The following is an 8266-nucleotide window of genomic DNA, read 5'->3' as shown; positions in this document are numbered from 1 at the left end:
CCACTTTTTTATTTTTTATTTTACTGAATTACTGAACTCCTCACTCAATGACCCCTATTTTTTCTTTTCCTGTCACAAAAAGACCTCCCTTTGTAAAGAATTTTTGACAAATTTCTGGTAGTCTTTCACCGTTGTTTCTCAAAAAAAATCCTATTTTGATGACTTTTGAAAAACAATTATCAAAAATTTGTCAACTTTTATATTTTGACCCAAGTTTTGTTCCAGTCTCACTGAAAGAACCCCCTTTTGAGGCCTCCTTACTGAATGACCCCCCCTTGCTTATCGTGTCGAAGCTCTCACCAAAAGACCCCTATAGCATGTATAGTTTTAAACTGGTGTCCAAATGTCCTCACATCCCCGTCACTTCGAAAGTCGAGTGCCTGTAGGCCTATCAGTCCCTATTTCTACAGGCCTTAGGCCCTATCACTATGCAGACAAACAGTGGGCACACTGTGTAGGCCCTTGTATTACTCTTTCTCCTATGTCAGCCTAATTCCAAATGCCCATACCGGCCCTAGCCTCATTCCGCAGCCGCAATGAAATACCAATATTCCATTGACAGCCAGCCCAATATATCGCATCTAGAGTATTGGCCTTTTGCTAGTGTTTACTTTCTAGAGAATTGATTCAAAAGGCCATTTGTAGGTGATGCATGATGGTGTAGGCCTACTAGTGGCCGACCTATAATAGCTTAGTGTTAGGGCCTATACCTTAAGCCCTAGGGCCTAGGTCTTAGGCCTTCGGCTCTCGGACCTATGCCTCAGGCCCTAGGGCCTATGTCTTAAGATACTCCTTCCCCATTCTCTCCCCTTTTCTTCTATTTTCCCTTTCTTTCTCCTCTTTTTCCTTTTTCTCTCTATTTTTTCTCCCCTTCTCCTTTCTTTTCCCTTTTCTTTCTTTTTCTCTTCTTTTTGAGCAACCGCCCTGAGCGGCCCAGAACCAAGCGGCCCATGTGGCGATCGCCACAACGCCACAGTGGCCAGTCCGCCCCTGTCTCCAGTCTAGTGACAATTCTTTGATTTGATATCTAAAGTCAATCGGCTTTAAGCTCTGAATGCGAAGCATTAATATTGATATATTTATTATGGAATATTGAATTGAATTAATAACTCACAGAGTTGAACAAATGCAGCATAAATATTATGTCTGCGCCCGGTGTCTGCAGGGACCCCTGAACTTGCAGAAAATTTAAAGATAGGGGGTCCGAACTGTGTTTTGGTGAGTCTGGGACCCTTAAATGTAGCCTAGCGCTACCCCTGCTCACACCACTGAACCATATGATTATGTGTCTTTTTCTATATACATGTAGATATTTCTGATGATTAGTCATATTGTATGAGAGTTTCTGTATACATGTAAAGGTTCCCCCGCAGATAATTGGGAATATAGCATTAGAAATAATGATTTAACAAATTCTTGGAAATATAGAGGACCTCTCACTCATTAAGAAATATGGCCAATTATAAGAAAAGTAAACTGAAGCTGCCATTGAAATGTACATTCAATTTTAATATTATCTCTGTATTATACACCCTTGTTGTGCTGTACATTTCTGTATATGATTTTGTCAATGTGATGTATATGTAGGGTGTCTTTTTAAACTATGGTCTGTCTTTGTATATATGGGCTTTTGAAATTTGTTTTTCGAGTATCTTGGAAGTAAGTACAGCATGTGTGTGTGTGGCATGTGGATGTGTTATTATTATTTATATGTCGAGAATAGAAATCATGTGTAGCGAATGATTGGTAGAATTGATCAATTTAGCAATTACATGTAGGCTATTCCAATCAAATTCTACACACCTGCTATAGTAGACATGACCTTAATAAAATCCATTCATGTAACCCCATTTGAAATTCCCATTCCTGGTTTGGAAGATTAAGGTCATGTCTTCCATAGGGGTGTATGGATTTCAACTGGAATAGGTTTGTAGGAAATTTTGATGAATATAATTTTCAGTATTGATGGTGAAACTGATTCCACATGAATGTATGTTTTTATCAAGCCAATGGTTAAACCATGTGAAGGCTACATGTATGTATATGATATGGCATAATTCTATTATGAAATGTGTCGTTGGCAACAGTGAATTAGCTAGCCACTCGTCTGTCCATCATTTTAAATGAGGAGTTTGCTCCTGAGAGAGGCAAAATGAATGCCTTTGACAGATACTACATTATTGTAGGTGTTGAGAAAGACCTTTTTCTTAGTAAACCAGTTTTGCAAAACAAGACCACAACAACACATATTTGAACTCGTTGAACCCCCAATGGGTTATAGGGTAAATCATGTTTTAAAGGTCAAAATAGGACAGACAAGCAATTTTATTCAAATGATGGGCAAACCTCAATTTCTAGCTAAGACCCTGGTTGGCAACTTCAGTTCTTGAAACAGACAATGTGTATCTATGGTGTCTAATTCTTTGTGAAAATGTTTCATGAGCTGGGATTAATGTTAATATTGTAGAATGTAGATTTGAAAGACAACTTTCAACTTGCTGCGTACGTGAAGTATCCGAAGATATTAGACTTAATAATCCAGAGTTAAGTATGTTGCCCTCCCTTAGTGACACACAAACAAGCCTTGAAATAAGCGGGCGCGGGGAGCAAATTTACCCTCGTAAAGCCACCAATTGCTCCTGGTCCTTGTAAAATTCACATGAACCAGGAGCAATTTTTCTAAAATAAATTGCTCCTGGTTACAGTTTTGCACTTGATGCAATCGTGCTGATATGCTGTATTGTATATATGCAGAAAAGGATTAAATATTGAAAATTGCTCCCGTTTCTTCAGAAATTGCTCCTGGTTCTTGTAAAATCCCAGTGAACCAGGAGCAATGTTCAAAACAAATTGCTCCTGGTTCCAGTCTGCTTATTTCAAGGCTTGCACACAAACATGATTCTTTTTAAGTCTAATTTCTTTGGTAGTATCAGTGCTTCATTCAATCAATCATGGTCAGTGGTGGCGCCATGGCGGGGGGAATGCCCCCCCAGTCAGAACTCTTTCCCCCCTGTTGCCCCCCAGAAAAAACGAAAAATTACGATAATTTCTACTTTTTGCGGTAATTTTATGCATAAATTTGGTTGATTTTGGCCCCCTTAAATTCACTTTGCCCCCCTAATGCCCCGAAAAAAAAAAATTCCTGGCGCCGCCACTGATCATTGTTCTATGAATAGTGTAAATATATTTTTCTCTCTTTTTGTATTATGTATGAATATGGCAACGAAAAAAAAAACTTGTTCTATGGGCAGCAGACTCGCCGAAGTAGGGTCTGTGGGTTTTTTTTTCTGGAAGAGGCTTTATGACTGTAAAACATCACAGAAAGTTTGAGAAATTTGGAAGAAAATCTTTTTGCCAAACATGTTTTGAAAAAATGTTCAGCAAAAAAACAGCAAAAAAATTCCACAAAATACAAAATCTCAGTCGGTTGGACCAGTAGAACAGGGTTTATTTTGTGACCTAATTAATCACTCGTAGTTGATGATGCAGATGTTCTTTGCCAAAAAAGTAGAATGCAGAATATGTATTCAAATAATTAATTAGGTGAATTATTTCAATTTTGACTAGCCAATTTTACATGTACATGTTTACTTGTGTCATGTTGCATGTTAATTTGAGCAGGGAATTTCTAGTACTTATATAATTGCTGGTTGGGACACCCGTAAGGGATTCAATGCAATTTAAAAAGCAAATATTTAAAGTAAGCCACATTGTAGCAAAATCAAGGTCTTATGGGAAAAATAGGCAGTTTTGATATTTTGAGAACAGTTTTGCTTATCAACAATAGAGAAAATTGAATGAACAAATGGAAAATGTTACTGTTTATGGGAAATTGTGCTTAAATGTCATCCATGGAAATACACATCATTAAGAAGGTAAAATTGGCAAATTATGTCATACAAGTCCTTACAATTTCCTGCAATTACATTCATGATCCCTTATGCAAGACCCAGGTTTCACGTTATTGGACACTCTGTAATGCGGCCCATACACGTTCAAAATATTGATCAATATTGGGGACACTAGAATGCAGGAGTGGATACAAAATCTACCATTGTGCAACGTGCGTGGTCATTGGTCAATAGATTTTGTATCCACTCTTGTATCTAGGGTCTTTGATATTGATTAATAAGATTGAACGTGTGTGGGCCGCATAATACTTGAATTATGTCAATCGTAATTTCAACTCTTTCTCAAATATTTTTGCACAAATGTTGGAATTCTCAGGATATTCTGCAGGATAATAAAACATGGTATAATGTTAAAAAGAGATCATTTAGTTTGCTTGTATTCCTTGTGTCGTGTTGACAGTGGGATAGTCAAGGGGTTAATGCCTCCCCCCGTGATAAATCTTGCTCCCTATCACATGCTGATATTTAAGATTTGTATGCCTAAATGTACTTTTTAGCTCATTTTAATGTTTTAATGTCTCCCTTGAAAGTTGCCTTCCCCACCCCTCTTTACCCCCTCTGCGAAAGTCCTGGCTATGCCACTGCATGTCGACATAGTATTAGTGACAGAAACACAGGTTTGGTAGTTTTTTGGTTTAGGGGATGTCATTGGGGGAAGTGAATCTTTGCCACAAATGGGCTATTCCAGTTGTAATCCATACATCTCTTATGGAAGACATAAGTGGCGTAGATTTCTTTTTGACATTGGGGGGATGGAGTTGGAAAAAATTCTTGAAGTATAGTTAAAGCCATATTATAACATTTGCTGTTGAGGATGCCCTCACTGATTTTTTAAAATTCATTTTTTACACAATTATATTGTGCTTTATTAAACCAATACTGCAAAAATCAAGACTCTAGGTGTTGTAGTTTTGTCAAAATCCGAGATTTTGAATAAACCGTCGGAACCGGCGTCTTATTATTATGATTATTAGTTGAATTATTAGTCGAATATTCATAACACACAGTACGTACACAGCATGCGGACGGTGATCTACACAACAAAGGGTCGTACCATAACATGACCGAAGGAGTGAGTACGTATTGGCGACATCTGGCGCTGATAGTAAATTCCAATTTTCTTTGCTTTAAATAAAAGGGGATATACATATATCTGACAGTAAAAACTAACATTTTATGGCAAAGAAATGCTCTATTTTGTATGATAATGTTATAATATGGCTTTAATCCAGCAACTTTTGGCGACAGAATAAGTTAATGGTACAATTGCGCGCTTACACACTTAGATTTTGGGGAACCCTAATTTATAACCTTAAAATTGTCTTATCAATTCTCGCTATTCGCAATAAAAGGCGCCGCCAGCGGTTTTGCGATGTAATCGTGATGTATCATGGGAAAAATTCGACATCCAAGTCCGCTAATCTGAATATTACCATGCTATTACATAGGAACACGTGACAATATTTTTTAGTTTGTCAAAATAAAGGTGTTACACGCGAATCGATACTCAATAATACTTAATAATGTGATTTGAAATGTGCACAATTAATTTTTTCTCTATCGATTTACGTGTAATACCGTTATATTGACAAACTAAAAAATATTGTCACGTGTTCCTATGTAATAGCATGGTAATATTCGTATTGCGCGCACTTGGATGTCGACCTTTTCCCATGATACATCACGATTTTCCCATGATACATCACGATTACATCGCAAAACCGCTGGCGCCCCTTATTGCGAATAGCGAGAATTGATCATAGGGAATGCGTCATTTGAACATGTTCCTAATGTTTTCCTACACCTTTGTAGGGCATATAGAAACGATGCCCAAATACCTGCCAAAAATCGCTTGCCCCCCTTTCGACCTGCCAAAAATCGCTTGACCCCCCCTTTCAAACTGCCAAAAAATGCTTGCCCCCCCCCCCTTTTGGCACGCCAAAAAATCTTTTCCCCCCTATAATTCACCACCTGGGGGTACACTTAATTATTGCACCACCCCTATGGGGCTATAAATTAAAATGCAATAAATTAAAAAATAACGAGCCCTGGTGCAATGTGGGGGGGGGGGGCACACCGTCATCATCCCTATATCTTCGTGTTAAGAATTGCCGTGGTAGTACGATAAATCCTCACGTTTTTCAACAACTACGCATGGTGATTTTGAGCTATTTTGTTCGAGATAGGCCGTGCGACTCAGGCTATGCATACAATTTGAGATTTTGAGAGCCGGCCACACTGTTTCTATTCTATGTTTTACGATTTTCGCATGATCAGTATATGGCTGGCCGTAACCGCCACAACGTGGAGCTGCTACGCGTAGCTTACTTTTCGCTTCGCGGAGCTAAATTGACCAATCATGTTAGATCTTTTCATTACGCGGAGCCAGTTGATGCATCATCGTTCCAGAGAGAGAAAACTCTTGCCAAAATTAATGTTTACTATGTGGATTTTAAATGAATCGCATGTAAATAAACCACAAACAGTTGTACAGGATCAATACCATTGTTTGATTAGTGTATAGTCAATGTTACCTTGCATGCATGTGCCATGTGTGTGGCGTGTTTGTTTGTTTGTCTACTGTGTCAGGCCAGGATCACTGACACCCACGGTACTGATACTGTCATACTATCACGGTGATCATATTGTTGAATGTTGTTGACTTTAAAATAATCATGATGCAGTCATGTCTACAGTAGAATTCACCACGACCTTTGAAGGACTTAAACCCCATTAAAAGCTATTAAACCAAGATAACACTCAATGAAAACAGCTCAACTATGTTACATCAGATCTTCTCTGGTTAAATACACACTGCACTTGTGTCTGTTTTACCTGTGCAATGAACAATGAGCTGGTATTATAGTTTCAGTTGGGTGAATGATTATAAAGCGAACGCAAGGTAACAATACTCTCTGGGCTTTTTGTTTACGAAATGAGACAATAGTCTGCTTATTGTTAACCAGCGTTCTTGAAAATGAGAAGCATAATGGTTTGCAGACTTAACACGGTTTAGAAATAATTTGTTCATATTTTTTGGTGTTATCTGTCGTTTACATATCCTTCCTAAAACACAAAAGTACCAATATTTCCAAACACCTAAATTAGCTAAAAATTTAGGAAATGTTACAAAACTATATTTTCTAGAATTTCAGAGAATACTTTAAATATTGACTGGTTATTTTTTACACAGTGACGTCATATAGGCAATGGCATAATACTTCTAACATACACTAGGTCACGCGTCAATGGTGAGCGCACTGAGTATTGTGTATAGGAAAAGCGGGCAGTACCGTAACTACAGTATGTATGGCCTACTACTAGTATATAAAGTAAATCCGAACTGGTTTGCTGAAGGTCGAATTCCGCGAGGTTGAGCCACGCGCGCATAAGATGTTCAAATCAGCTCCGGCGATACACTACAGATCGCAGAATTGTGTGCATGGTTTACCACCACTCTGCCTAGCTATATAGTTGTGTACAATACTGTATGAGTTTCTTGTGAGTGCATGTCCATCTTAATAATAAGTCGGTTCGTACTTTTCATAAATTACTTTTTGAATCATAACTATCGTGACCGAGGATATCTTGCAACTACGTGAAGCTCGTCTGGCAAATTCTTAATGACTAAATTCGCTTCACGTAATGAGTAAGTCGTACTTGATTGGTCAGTTTTACCTCCGAGTAATGAAAAACTCTAACATGATTGGTCAATTTGGCTCCACGGAACAAAAAGTCAGCTACGCGTAGCAGCTCCACGTTGTGGCGGTTGCGGCCTACCATATCAGTATCCCATATGATATTTCTATTGTAAGAAAATTTTATTTGTTGTCACGTAAATCACAGGTTTCGTTTAAATGTACTAACTGGAAATTAAATGTACTAATTAGTGAGGACCGGTATTTTGCTGTGGATATGTTTAACTGCAATTTGCGGGTAAAAATTTGAAATCCTGGGTAAAAATTTTGATAATATTCAACTCTTTGAGAAAATTATTTTATAAAGGAATGCTGGTAAAACCAGGTGCAATACAATGTATATTATTGACACACTATCACGCTCTTTATCTTCGTCAATAATAGAATAATCGATTTCAATCGAATTGAATGCATGAGTTTGTAGTTGACTACTGAGCGACCTAAGCGATCGATTGCTAGCCAATCAGATAGAACTCCTTTTCTTGCGTTCAGTGAAATACCACTCGCCTGTCGCTCACTACCACTCGCCCGTCGCTCACCAACGGAGTATTAAATTTATATTTATCGTATAGGACGTCGACGGTGTGGGGGGGGCGCAAGAAATTGTTGTCGAGGCTATTAAGGGGGAAGCATTTTTTTTTGTGAGCAGAGAGGGGA

The sequence above is a fragment of the Amphiura filiformis genome, chromosome 14 (assembly GCF_039555335.1).
Source record: "Amphiura filiformis chromosome 14, Afil_fr2py, whole genome shotgun sequence".
Classification (NCBI taxonomy): domain Eukaryota; kingdom Metazoa; phylum Echinodermata; class Ophiuroidea; order Amphilepidida; family Amphiuridae; genus Amphiura; species Amphiura filiformis.
The sequence above is the reverse complement of the archived record's forward strand: the minus strand, read 5'-3'. Positions refer to the sequence as shown.